Source organism: Piliocolobus tephrosceles, chromosome 13 (assembly GCF_002776525.5).
Source record: "Piliocolobus tephrosceles isolate RC106 chromosome 13, ASM277652v3, whole genome shotgun sequence".
In the NCBI taxonomy this organism is placed as follows: Eukaryota; Metazoa; Chordata; class Mammalia; order Primates; family Cercopithecidae; genus Piliocolobus; species Piliocolobus tephrosceles.
In genome coordinates, this window is record NC_045446.1 from 112,721,815 (window position 1) to 112,735,454 (window position 13,640).

Here is a 13,640-nt window from a genome sequence, read left to right on the forward strand (position 1 = left end):
TTTAGCATTCAAAACCACTAAGCCACGGAGAAGACTCTGCCCACACTCAGAAAACAACATGTGAAAGCAGGATTGAGTGGAAACCTCTCTTCATAAGAATGCAGATGGTGAGGAAGAGTAAAAATATTCAAGGGAAAAGGAGGTAAAGAAAATTAGTGTTGGGGCTGGAGAACACTATGGTATTCATCTTTCAGAAATTTGAAACTCTGGGAACTGTACAGGGGAGTCCAAGGGATGTAACTGCCCGGAGAGGCCTCAAACTGGCTCTTTTGTGGACGAAGATCACTTCCCATCATTTTCACTCAGAGTTACCATGATCTGGTAGAGCTCCCTGGGAGGTGCTGGGAAATGGCCCCAGGGCCACCAAGGCTTTGCCCTGCTTTCTGGGCAGGGTTTGGCAAAATTAAAAAGGGAGAAAAATTATTTATTGTCCACCCAGTGCAAATTAAGAAAAATGGTATGGTCTGGATGGTGTTTAAGCAAGTCAAGAGGGAAAAGAAAAATTTTTATCACCCTTCCTTTGACACAAGCTGATGTTCCCTAAATGATGCCCTCGCCCAGATGGACAGAAGCCCACCTTCCCTGGCAGGCACCCACTGGGAAATGCATAGTTCCTGCCTCCTGCACATGCCAGGGAATGGACAGCAGGCATTCTGGGAGGGTGAGGGTTGAGCTGTGGAAAAGGGTTGGGGAAAAAAGTAGTTCAGGAGTCAGAAAATAGTTCACAAATCTAAAACTCCATTCAGAGTTGCTTCTAAACACCATCATAGCATACATGTATATGATATTCACACACAGCATGAAAAGTGTGGTAAGTTCTTTGTTTTCCTTCCCCAAATGGAATTCTTTTTTTTTTCTTTCTTTCTTCTTTTTTTTTTTTGAGACAGAGTCTCATTCTGTCGCCTAGGCTGGAGCACGGTGGCACTATCTCAGTTTACTGCAATCTCCGCCTCCCAGGTTCAAATGATTCTCCTGCCTCAGCCTCCCAAACAGCTGGGATTACAGGTGTGTACCACCATGCCTCGCTACTTTTTGCATTTTTAGTAGAGACAGGGTTTCACCATGTTGGTCAGGCTGGTCTTGAACTCCTGACCTCAAGTAATTCACTCGCCTTGGGCTCTCAAAGCGCTGGGATTACAGGTGTGAACCACCGTGTCCAGCTGGATTTCAAAAATAATATCTGTCATTCCAAAATAGTACTTAGGTGATCGTTTTTCTTTCCCTCCAAATACTATTACTGTCTAGTTTTAGATCTTTTTCTCATCCCTCAAATATAAAGAGCCTAGAAATTTCTCTTGCTCCATCAGTTCCATTGAGAAATATTTCATGGTAGCCACAAAGATTAGAAAAAAATACAGAAAAAAAAGAAAAATATAGAAAGAATATTTTGCAAAAGAAACATTTTGACTCTTGGAGGGAATTTCTAACTGTCCTTACTTTAATTTTATGTATTTAAGATTAGAAACAAGACAAAACAAACAAGTGAACAATAACCAAAAATAAGCCCAAAACTAACCTTTTCCAAACTCTTAAATACTGGGTTTCAAAATGCAGTGTGGAGGATGGTTACTTGAGTGGGTTTGGGTCACATTCGAGTCCTGACTCTGCCCTTAATCTATCTTTCTTTCTTTTTTCTTTTCTCTTTTTTTCGAAATAGAGTTTCGCTCTTGTTGCCCAGGCTGGAGTGCAATGGTGTGATCCCGGTTCACTGCAACCCCCATCTCCAGGGTTTGAGTGATTCTCCTGCCTCATCCTCCCGAGTAGCTGGGATTACAGGTATGCGCCACCACGCCCGGCTAATTTTTGTATTTTTAGTAGAGACGTGGTGTCACCATGTTGGCCAGACTGGTTTCAAACTCCTAACCTCAGGCAATCCACTCGCCTTAGCCTCCCAAAGTGCTGGGATTATAGGCGTGAGCCACCGCAGCTGGCCAAGATCCTTAATTTTTCTAAACCTACTTTTATCATCTATAAAATGAGCATAATAATAGTACCTTTTCACATGCTGTCGTAAGGATTAAATATAATCTTGTTTAAAGCATGTTGTATAAAATCTATCTTAGCTATTATAGTAAGAAGTACAAAAGTGAAGGAAAGTAAGAATCTTTGCGGGGGTGTGTACGTGTAAGAAACCTCTCAGGAAGGAGCACAACTGAACCAAGTGCTGAGGCAGAACCTCTGCTCCACAAATAGCATTTTTTTTTTCTTTTTAGCAAATTGCAGAAAGATCTGATTCCTGTCTTCCTGCAGGCTGATTCAGTCCCATGCCAGGGCACACGGCCGCTGAGTGGGCAGCTGCCCTGTTAAGGACTCAGCAAAGGAATGATTACTTCGGGGAACTGTCAAATATGGAAAGCTATTCAGAAGGTCCACATGGAGATGTGGCTGTTTCCTAAATCACAGTTTCCCCAATGTTTTCTATTCCTCTGTGCTCTGAGGTGATAATTTTTTCCTTTTTTTATCTTATTTTTGTCTCTCTCATTTTATTTTATGTTATTTTTGAGACACAGTCTTGCTCTTTTGCCCAGGCTGGAGTGCAGTGGTTCAATCTTGGCTCACAGCAACCTCTGCCTCCCAGGTTCAAGTGATTCTTCTGCCTCAGCCTTCTAAGTAGCTTGGATTACAGGTGCCTGCCACCACGCCCAGCTAATTTTTGTATTTTTAGTAGAGACGGGGTTTCACTATGTTGGCCAGGCTGGTCTCGAACTCCTGACCTCAAGTGATCCACCCGCCTTGGCATCCCAAAGTGCTGGGATTACAGGCGTGAGACACTGCGCCTGGCCCTGTTTTTTATTTTTATTTTATTTTATTTTATTTTTGAGACAGGGTCTCACTCTGTGGCCCAGGCTGGAGGGCAGTGGTGTGATCTCTGCTCACTGCAGCCTCCACCTCCTGGGCTCAAGCGATTCTCCCACCTCAGCCTCGCAAGTAGGCGTGCACCACCATGCCCAGCTAATTTTTGTATTTTTTGGTAGAGGCAGGGTTTTGCCATGTTGGCCAGGCTGGTCTCAAACTACTGACCTCAAGCAATCCACCTGCCTCAGCCTCCCAAAGGCTGGGATTATAGGGATGTGCCACTGTGCCTGGCTTCTGAGACTATAACTGTCCGCCATGGAATTCTAGAGTTGTTGGGATGACCTGGAGATACGTTAGGGAAAGATGGGAAGTTTGTAATGACATCAGTATAGAATCCACAGGCTCTAATGACTGGAAATGAGGCTGGAAAAGGGTAATGGAGAAATCAGAAGTTCTCATGAACACAGACTCCTTGATCGGGCTCTAGTCAGGCTCCTCTGGGTCCTCCTTTTGACTAGGCCCAACCTTTGGCTCTGTCTAGGTCTGCTTACTCCAGTTTTATCAAGGATCCTACTGAGTTTAGTGGAATCCGCCACTCGGTCTGACCACCGTCAACATCTTCTTACCCTGGCTTCCTTTCAGCAGAAATCTTGTTAAGTCAGTTTAACAAAGAGTTACCCTACTTCCTAGTGATTTTCCATCAATTGATTCCCCTACCTTGTTTCTTGGCTATAAATCTCCACTTTTCCTTATTGTCCCTGGATTTGAGCCCCATCTCTAGCCCATACTACAAAACCCCATCATAGTAGCCACTACTATGATGGGGTTCAGAACATCCTACCCCAAAATATGACACCTTGGCATATTGAGTATTTTAAGCCAAAGAAATTTGAGAAAGAGCAGGTGCAGGAAGGACTGTCTAACCTTCCCCTCAAGAAGGTCATAAACCCCTGATATGAGAGGCAACTCCCTATGCCCAGAGGAAGGCGTGTCCTTGTCTGTGAAGACAGGAACACTGAGAGGAATCTGAGTGGCCAAGCCTTGTGTCTCCCCCAGCTTATTGCCCTTAGATCATACCCTTTTCCCGTGATTTTTTACTCTTCATCAAACCTAGTAAAAACATGTCTAACTATTTTTCTGGGGCTTCATTTTCTTATGAAGGCTCTCATGTCACGTAAGACTATATTAAATACATTTGTAGGCAGTGGCTCATGCCTGTAATCCCAGCACTTTGGGAGGCCAAGGTGGGTGGATCATTTGAGGCCAGGAGTTCAAGACCAGCCTGGCCAACATGGTGAAACCCCGTCTCTATTAAAAATGCAAAAATTGATCAGGTGTGGTGGTGCACACCTGTAATCCCACCTATTCAGGAGGCTGAGGCATGAGAATTGCTGGAACCTAGGAAGGGGAGGTTGCAGTGAGCTGAGATCTCACCACTGCACTCCAGCCTGGGCGACAGAGAGACACTCTGTTTAAAAAAAAAAAAAGAAAAAAAGTCTGCTTTTCTCTTATTAATCTGTCTTTTGTTACAAAGCCCCAGCAAATAACCAAAAAGAGTAGAAGGAAAAGATTTTTTCTCTTTCTTACACTTCCCTTGAAAATAGTGTATTTCTTACCATCTTTAACAAGTATATGGTTAATTTTTTCTTTCACAATAGCATACTAAGAAGATTAAAATTTGTCCCTGGTGCTTAGGCAAAGGGGAGCCATTGGGGTTTTTAAGCAAGGGCATTTGATGTTCAAATTTGCACTCTAGGCTGGGCACGGTGGCTCACACCTGTAATCCCAGCACTTTGGGAGGCTGAGGCAGGGGTGAGGGGGGGTCACGTGAGGTCAGGAGTTCAAGACCAGCCTGACCAACATGGTGAAACCCCATTTCTACTAAAAATACAAAAAAAGTAGCCCAGCAAGGTGGCGTATGTCTGTAGTCCCAGCTACTCAGGAGGCTGAGGCACAAGAATCGCTTGAACCCAGGAGGTGGAGGTTACAGTGAGCTGAGATTGTGCCACTGTACTCCAGCCTGGGCAACAGAGTAAGACTCTGTCTCAAAAAAAAAATTGCTCTCTAGCATGTGAGCTTGTCAGTGTGCCAGCGCATTGTCAGGAGAGCGCTTTGCTTCATGGATACCAGCTGTCATAAATCCAAGAGCAGCAATAAACAAATTTGCTGGTTTTGAATTTTTTTTTCCTTATTTACTTCAAGAACAACAAAATAGGCCGGGCGTGGTGGCTTATGCCTGTAATCCCAGCACTTTGGAAGGCTGAGGCGGGTGGATCACCTGAGGTCAGGAGTTTGAGATCAGCCTGGCCAATATGGTGAAAACCCATCTCTATTAAAAATACAAAAATTAGCCGGGCGTGGTGGTGGGCCTCTGTAATCCCAGCTACTTGGGAGGCTGAGGCAGGAGAGTGGCTTGAACCCGGGAGGCAGAGGTTGCAGTGAGCCGAGATTGTGCCATTGCACTCCAGCGTGGGTGATAGAACAAGACTCTGTCCCTCACCCCCGCCAAAAAAAGAACAACAAATTACCTGAGAAAATTGTCAAATATCTTTGCAGTGTTTGTGCTGTTCTCAAAAGTTAAAAAAAGAAGGTGGGGGGAAGGGACTCTGATTTATAGACCCTGTATACCATATGTATATGTATATATGGCCAAAGCTAAGGACTGACAATGTCCCAAGAGGGAACAGTGAAAAACAAAGTCCTGAATGAGGTGTCTGTCATAGATATTTCAGGAGTCCAGGCTAGGAATTGGGTTGATTAAGGTAAGATGATTACCTGCAGGTTTGTATTTCCACTGTAGTATTTCTATTCTTTTTCACAATGAAGAACATTTTATTTACATAAAAAGAGAGTACTATTTTAGTAGGCAATAAATCCAACATATTTCTTTTCTCTCTCTGTCTACAATGGTGATATTTTTTAGGCTAATTTCTAAACAGATGCAAATTTTTACAAAGTGATGAAAGCCATGTTTTGCTCAGGAACACTACTGTTGCAGATACTAGTTTGCCTAGCTTTAGATGGCAGAATGCTAAATTGTGAATTCAGTATTTTCCAGCTGGTTGTTTCTCCTTGCCCTAGAGACTCTGGCAGCATGTACTGTTGAGAGACCCCTTATTGCTGCCACTTCTCTTCTCATAGTTGAATCCGCTATGTGAGAATATTCATGTCCTTAAGATGCAAGTCTGAGCAAAAAGCCTCCCACAAATCCACCAGATATCACAATGTGCTGCTTGATAAATTCGTTGCTTCTTCAATTAAATTGTTGATTTCAGGTGCTGCTTTGTTCACTCGTTTCTTAATCTGCCTTTTTGCTTTGTTTACAGCTTTTTCAACTCTCTTCCAGTCAATCTGCACATAGCCACTATGACTAGCAATCTGCAAGTTTTCCAACTTTCTGGAACAAAAATCCTGCACATCAGCCAGGAACATCACCCATTACAATCTGGGTAGCTACTGAGTATTTTTCCACCATAGGTCCCGAACTGTGGCCAAACACTGAATTCCACCACTGGTGTCTTCGTGCATCCTCAGTTAAATCCAGCACTTGGTAAGAGTCCTCATCACTTTCATATTCTTGGGGAGCGGGGTTCAGGTTGCCATGATACCGCCGGGGGCCAATTCTGGGGTGGTCCCCCCACCCCGCCCTCCTCTCCCTGGCCACGATGGAGGCCTATGGTCTCTCCAGCGTAATATTTCATGGCTGGAACCTGGGTTATTACAAGTAATTTTTTTTTTTTTTGAGACTGAGTCTCGCTCTGTTGCCCTGTCTGGGGTGCAGTGGCGCGATCTTGGCTCACTGTAATCTCCGCCTCCCAGGTTTAAGCGATTCTCCTGCCTCAACCTCCCAAGTAGCTGGGACTACAGGCACATGCCACCACGCCTGGCTAGTTTTTGTATTTTCAGTAGAGACGGGGGTTTTACCATGTTGGCGAGGTTGGTCTCGAACTCCTGAGCTCACGGAATCCGCCTACCTCGGCCTCTCAAGTGCTGAGATTGCAGGTGTGAGCCACGACGCCCTGTCACCTTTAACTTTCTGAAAGTGTAACTTTAGTAACTTACCATAAATGGAATCTTACTTATGGGGCTGGCTAATGGCATTTGGTTTTAGATGTGACAGGCGGCCAACATAGGCAAACAAGGTTTGTCCTCATTCCAAACTGGGAATGTAAACCTCCCATGTCCAGTTTCCCCAGCCCCATATGTTTCCATTCAACCCTTCTCCTCTAGGAAACCAAATTAACCTTCCACAATGGAAGGAATGCTGACTTTTCCTTGCAGATCTTTCTCTTTTTTTTTTTTTTTTTTTTCTGAGATGGAGTCTCGCTCTGTGGCCCAGGCTGGAGTGCAGTGGCGCAATCTCAGCTCACTGCAAGCTCCGCCTCCCGAGTTCACGCCATTCTCCTGCCTCAGCCTCCAGAGTAGCTGGGACTACAGGAGTCCGCCGCCACGGCCGGCTAATTTTTTTTGTATTTTTAGTAGAGACGGGGTAGACCTTTCTTAAAGCTCAAAAGTGGTACCAAATTCAGAGGACTCCCATTTAGAAGGAGAAAGGGGGAGATGCGGAAGGGAAAGAGGAGCAAAGGCTGGTGGAGCCGGCAGGGTCCCAGAGGCGAGATGGCCATCTCCTAAGAATAAACAGTTTCACCAGAGGCCGAACTTGGACCATCTGCTTGCTGTTTGCTTTGGACGGCACTGGCCAAGAGGTCTCAGAGTTAGGCTGTCCCCAGAGATAAGAACTCCCCCGAGCAGGCTGCAGGCTGCCTGCAGCCTGTCGCCTGGGGCTGCCCTGAGATTTCCGGAATTTTATAGAAAGGGGAAGGCTGAGCCTAAAACCTCTCTCGAAGGCGAAGGCGGCCACCCTGGCTGGGCCCAGCTCCTCGCAAACAAAGAAGTCAGTTGGGCGCCCCGAAGCTGCTGGGCTTCTGAGTGGCGGAAGGCGCCAGGCTCCGTGATTGAAACCACATGTGCTGGAGTTTTCAAGAGCAGCGACCCAGACGCCAGGGGACTGGCTGCGGCTGCTTTTTAGGTCTCCTTTGTCCTTGGGGTTTCCAAAGTCAGATCCTCTAAGAGCCCTAGACCATCAGTATCCCAGCAGAAAGAGTAGTAATTTTATTTTATTTTTTTAATTTGATGAAAGAGCCTTTCTTCTCTCCCTCCCCCAAACCATAAAATGACCAGAAATCCCCAGGGCCCGGGGCTGCCTCCCGGTGGCTTGCTAAGCAGGGGCTGAAGCTCTGTCCTGGGTTTCTCCAGCTCTGTCCCTGATTCCCTCGGATGAGGCAGCAAGGAGGGATGAAGTTTATTTGTGAGGGGTGAGGCAAATTCATTAAACTAGTATAAGGTACACATGGATTCGTTTTAAATTTAAAACTTTAAAAAGTTACAGGACTAAGACATAAATATGTTCTCACTATAAAACACACGGAAACACTGCAAGGCCTTCCTTGACCTATTCCCATCAAGCCTCCTCCCCTCCCTCAAGTAATTGCTGTTATGAACTTTATGAAGATCCTTCTGGATCTTTCTCTAGTGCTTATGTGTATGTGTGTGTACATATAGAAATATGAAACTTTATCTTACATTTAGCAACAACAGTATTTATGGTATGTATTGTTTGCAATTTATTGCACTTTTCTGGAGTTTTTAAAATTTTTTCCTGCTGGTTATGGAGATCTACTTTCTGACAGCAGCATATCAGCAAGTTTGATACAGAGTCCAAATCTGGTAACATCCTCCCTGCTCCCACCTGCCCCCCACCTCCCATCCCCTACCCTACCACCATTTGATGTGGCCTGGAGCTAAGAATAATTCTTATTTATTTATTATGTATTTATTTGAGATGAAGTCTTGCTCTGTCACCCAAGCTGGAGCGCAATAGCCCGATCTCGGCTCACTGCAACCTCTGCCTCCCGTGTTCAAGTAATTTTCCTGTCTCAGCCTCCTCGGCAGCTGGTATTACAGGTGTGCACCACCACACCTGGCTAATTTTTTGTATTTTTAGTAGAGATGGGGTTTCACTATGTTGGCTAGGCTGGTCTCGAACTCCTGACGTCAGGTGATCCACCCGCCATGGCCTCCCAAAGTTTTGATATTACAGGCGTGAGCCACTGCGCCCAGACTCTTCTAACATTTTTAAATGGGTGGAAAAAAATTAAAAGAAAGGTACCGTTTTCTGACACATTGTATAACATTTAAATTCTGTGTCTATAAATAAATTCTGCTGGAACACAGCTACACCCATTCATTTATGTTTGGTGTATGGCGGCTTTCACACTACAGCAGCAGCGTTGAGTATTTGTGACTGAAATCGTCTGGCTTATAAAGCCTAAAATATTTACTCTCTGGTCCTTTGCAGAAAAGCTTTACAAACTTCTGAGCTGCAGAATAGCTTTCAACTTGAAAACTATTCTGCAGCTCAGAGGTTTGTAAGAGAGCTGTTCAAAAAGTTATTGAACTGTTGGATGTCAAAAATAAAACAGAAGAAATAGGACTGGCCAGTGAGTTAGGGGCCTGGGTTCTGCAGCTGGTTCTGCTATTTAGAAACCTGTGTGGCCTTGAGCACTCAATTCTGTCTCTTTAGGGCTCAGTTACCACATCTGCAATGCAAAGGAGTTGGGCTGGATCTCTAAGCTTCGGTGGTAACATTTTAAGATTATAAAATGGATGGTAGAAGGGCCGGGCACTGTGGCTCACGCTTGTAATCCCAGCACTTTGGGAGGCTGAAGCAGGTGGATCACAAGGTCAGGAGTTCGAGACCAGCCTGGCCAGCATGGCGAAACCTCGTCTCTACTAAAATTAGCCGGGCATGATGGCGCATGCCTGTAGTTCCAGCTACTTGGGAGGCTGAGGCAGAAGAATTGTTTGAACCTGGCAGGTGGAGGTTGCAGTGAGCCGAGATTGCGCTACTGCACTCCAGCCTGGGCGGCAGAGCAAGACACTGTCTCAAAATAAAATAAAATAAAATAGATGGTAGAGAAGTACATAATAGATGCTGTCTGTCCAATGGCGAGGGTACTCGATTGGCTGTCCCCCAGTTCATGTGAGTGTAAATAATTTGGCCATTAAGATTCAGAACAGGCACTGACTCAATGGTCGGAATATTATGGTTTGTTGTTTAGACGTGTGAAGTACAGGAATAACTGCTAGAATGAGAATGGAGAATACAAGGGCCAGTACGCCTCCTAGTTTGTCAGGGATGGATCGTAAGATTGCATAGGCAAACAGAAAGTACCACTCTGGCTTAATGTGGGATGTGGTGTTGAGGGAGTTGGCTAAAGTGTATCTGGGTCGCTCCGGAGGTCAGGTGAAAATAGTACTAGGGTTATTAGGAGGAGGAGGAGAAAAATTAAGCCTAAAATACCTTTGGTTGTATAGTAGGGGTGGAAGGTAATTTTGTCAGAGTTTGAAGAAACCCTGAAGGGTTATGAGATCCTGTTTCATGTAGGAATAAAAGGTGAGCAGGAATGAAAGGTGAAATATAAAAGGGATTCTTATATTTGTTGCTAATGGAGATCAGTAAGTCAGAAGATAAGTTATCATTGGTTGGTGGAGGGAATCTTCCTCTGGATTACAATGTGGGGTGGTGGCCTGGTGTTTCTATTGTTCTTCCACCTGCCTCCATCTTATACCTCCCCTCTAACCCCCAACCCTCACACTCCCACACACAACCTTTGCCCAAAGCTTTCCTCTCTTCCTCTCTGCCAACTCTAGGCCAGGGATCCTCAACCTCAGCACTACTGACTTTTCTGGCCAGGTAATTCCTTGCTGTGGGAGCGTTCCATGCATTGTGGGATGTATGGCAGCATCCACTATAGAGTGGCCTCTATTTCCTACATGCTAGTTGCACCTCTCCATCCCCCCGATATGATGTAGATGTTTTGTCCTCTCCAAATCTCATGTTGAAATATGACCTCCAGTGTTGCAGGTGGGCTAGTGGGAGGTGTTTGGGTTTTGGGGGTAGATCCCTCATGAATAGCTTGGTGCCCCCACCCCCACCCATGGTAGTGACTTCTGGATCATCCATTAATTAACATGAGAGTGGGTTGTTTAAAGGAGCCTGGCATCCCTCACCTCTTGCTCCCTCTCTTGCCATGTGATATGCGGGCTCCCCCTTTGCCTTCCACCATGATTGCAAGCTTCCCGAGGCCCGCATTAGAAGCAGGTGCCTAGCATTATGCTTCATGTACAGCCTGCAGAGCGGTGAGCCAATAAATCTCTTTTCTTTATACATTATCCACTCTTTCTTTATACATTATCCAGCCTGAGACATTCCTTTATAGCAATGCAAAATAGACTAACACAACCCTTCCTCCTTCCTTGTGTTGTGACATCAAAAATGTTTTCAGATATTGCCAAATGTTTCCTGGGAAACAAAATTGCCTCCACCTGAGAACCACGGCTCTAAGTTTGACCTAGGTCTCTTTCTAAAGCCCAAATCGAGTTATCTGATTCTGGTTCTGAATGGGCTCTTCTATCCGTGAAATGCTAAGGTGTTTAGTGTATATAGTAACTTTTTACTTAACCATATAAACTTAATTATTATTTTTAATGATGTTTATGAAGTGGCTTATATTGTCTTGCATTTGTCCCCCAGGCTGGAGTACAGTGGTGTGAGCACAGCCCACTGGACCCTCGACCTCCCAGGGTCAAGCGATCTTCCTGTCTCAGCCTCCTGAGTAGCTAGGAATACAGGTACATGCCACTACACCTGCCTAATTTTTGTACTTTTTGTAGAAATGGGGTTTCACCATGTTGCCCAGGTTGGTTTCAAACTTCTGAGCTCAAGCAGTTCCTGCTTCGGCCTACCAAAGTGCTGGGATTACAGGTGTAAGTCACTGCGTCTGGCTGATCTAGTCAAAATTCTTCAAGTTTGACCTTAATTCTACCTGTTGAGGATGGAGTAGCAGAGGTATTAGATCTGATTGTCCAGGCACTGCTTTCAGATATACCACTAGGGGCTTGTCATTGAAATGCAAGTTGTTGAAGCTGTTGAAATGTGAGCCTAAGATCAGGGCGGTATCCACAGTGCCTGGCAGAGAAGGTGGGAAACCTATAGTAAGTAGCTTTGACCTTAGCATCCTACAGTCAAGCCCTAAGTGGGAGAAGGCGGAATTTAGGAGTTACAGTGCAAAATCTCCTAGGAACAGTTACGCATGAGGTTCTTGGCTGGATGAGATTTCTTAAAATAGGCAGTCCTACTCCTAGACATGAGACCATGATTTCTTCTTACCAGGCCAAAGTCCCATGTCTCATCTCTGATATTCCCGCCTATGTCCAGGGAGGGACAGTTCAAGAACCCAGTGGAGGTTCCTTACTACCTATTCCCTGGGCCAAGCCTCTCACATGTGTGGGGACACTGCAGAGTTCTGGGTAAGCTTATTTCTAGCTCCCATCCCTCATTATTTAGCTGCCTGAGGGCAGGAGCCACGTTTCACTGTCACTCTGTGTTAGAAGGGACATTGGCCATGGAATCAGCACGCATGGACCTTAGTCATGAATTTTTCCCCTACGAGCTGAGTGACTGTTGCCAATCATTGTCCCTAACCCTCATTGCTTACCTATGTTATTTATTGGGATAATACCACTGTGGTGGACATACCCTAAGATGGCTCTCACAATCCCCAACTCCTGGTGTTCATGCCTTTGTGTAGTCATAGGCCCTTGAGAATGGGGTGGACCTGTGACTTGCTTTCAACCAATAGAATATGGCCAAGGTGATGGACTGTCAATTCCATGATTATGTTAAATTGTATAAAACAACCTTGCAGCAGACTGGATTTAGAAGCACTGCCAGCCTTGAAGAAGTTAGCTGCCATGTGAACTGCCTATGGGGAGGGCCATGACACAGGGAACAGTGGGTGGCCTCTGATCAAAATCCAGCAGAGAGCTGACTCTGTCCTACAGCCACAAAGAACTCAATACTGCTAACAGTCATGTGAGTGGTGAGGGTGGAAGTACATCCTCACATCCTCACAGATCAAGCCACCCTGATCTTAGGCTCACATTTCAACAGCTTCAACAACTTGCATTTCAATGTCAGGCCCCAGCTGAGCCTCCAGATGAGGACCCAGCCCTTGCCAACACCTTGACTACAGTCTTGTGAGACCTTTTTTTTTTTTTTTTTTTTTTAAGACGGAGTCTCACTCTGTTGCTCAGGCTGGAGTACAGTGGTGCAATCTCGGCTCACTGCAACCCCTACCTCCCAGGTCCAAGCGATCCTCCTACCTCAGCCTCCTGAATAGCAGGGACTACAGGTGTGCATCACCACTCCTGGCTAAGTTTTGTATTCTTAGTAGAGATGGGGTTTCACGATGTTGGACAGGCTGGTCTCAAACTCTTGGCCTCAAGTGATCCGTCTGCCTCAGGCTCCCAAAGTGCTAGGATTACAGGCATGAGCCACTGAGCCCGGCAGCCTTGTGAGATTCTAAGCAGAGGACTCTGCGTGCCATAGCTGGACTCCTAACCCACAGAGATGATGAAGTAGTAAGTGTGTGTTGTTTTAAGCTGCTGAATTTGTAGCCATTTGTTACATAGTAATAGATAATTGATACACCCAGTTCTTTGGTTTGTGTTGAGGGCTTTGTCATCTGCAATGCACTGTAGATGCCGAGGACATTACTGGATCCAATATCTAGCACAGTGCAGGCATACTGTACTCTCAATGAATATTTGGAGATATGATATATATACTTTTTTGAGACGGACTTTCGCTCTCGTTGCTCAGGCTGGAGTGCAATGGTGTAATCTCGGCTCACCGCAACCTCCACCTCCCGGGTTCAAGTGATTCTCCTGTCTCAGCCTCCTGAGTAAGTGGCATTACAGGCATGTGCCACCGTGCTCAG

General features: G+C 45.5%; 1 protein-coding gene and 1 pseudogene across 1 annotated transcript in view; both read right to left on the reverse strand.

Moving 5' to 3' along the window:
* Nucleotides 1–13,640, reverse strand: part of CLMP (CXADR like membrane protein) — a 116,093-nt gene that overhangs the window by 52,927 nt on the left and 49,526 nt on the right. The gene's annotated exons all lie outside the window — the stretch shown is intronic.
* LOC111540347 overlaps nt 5,969–13,640 on the reverse strand; it is a 28,970-nt pseudogene continuing 21,298 nt past the window's right edge.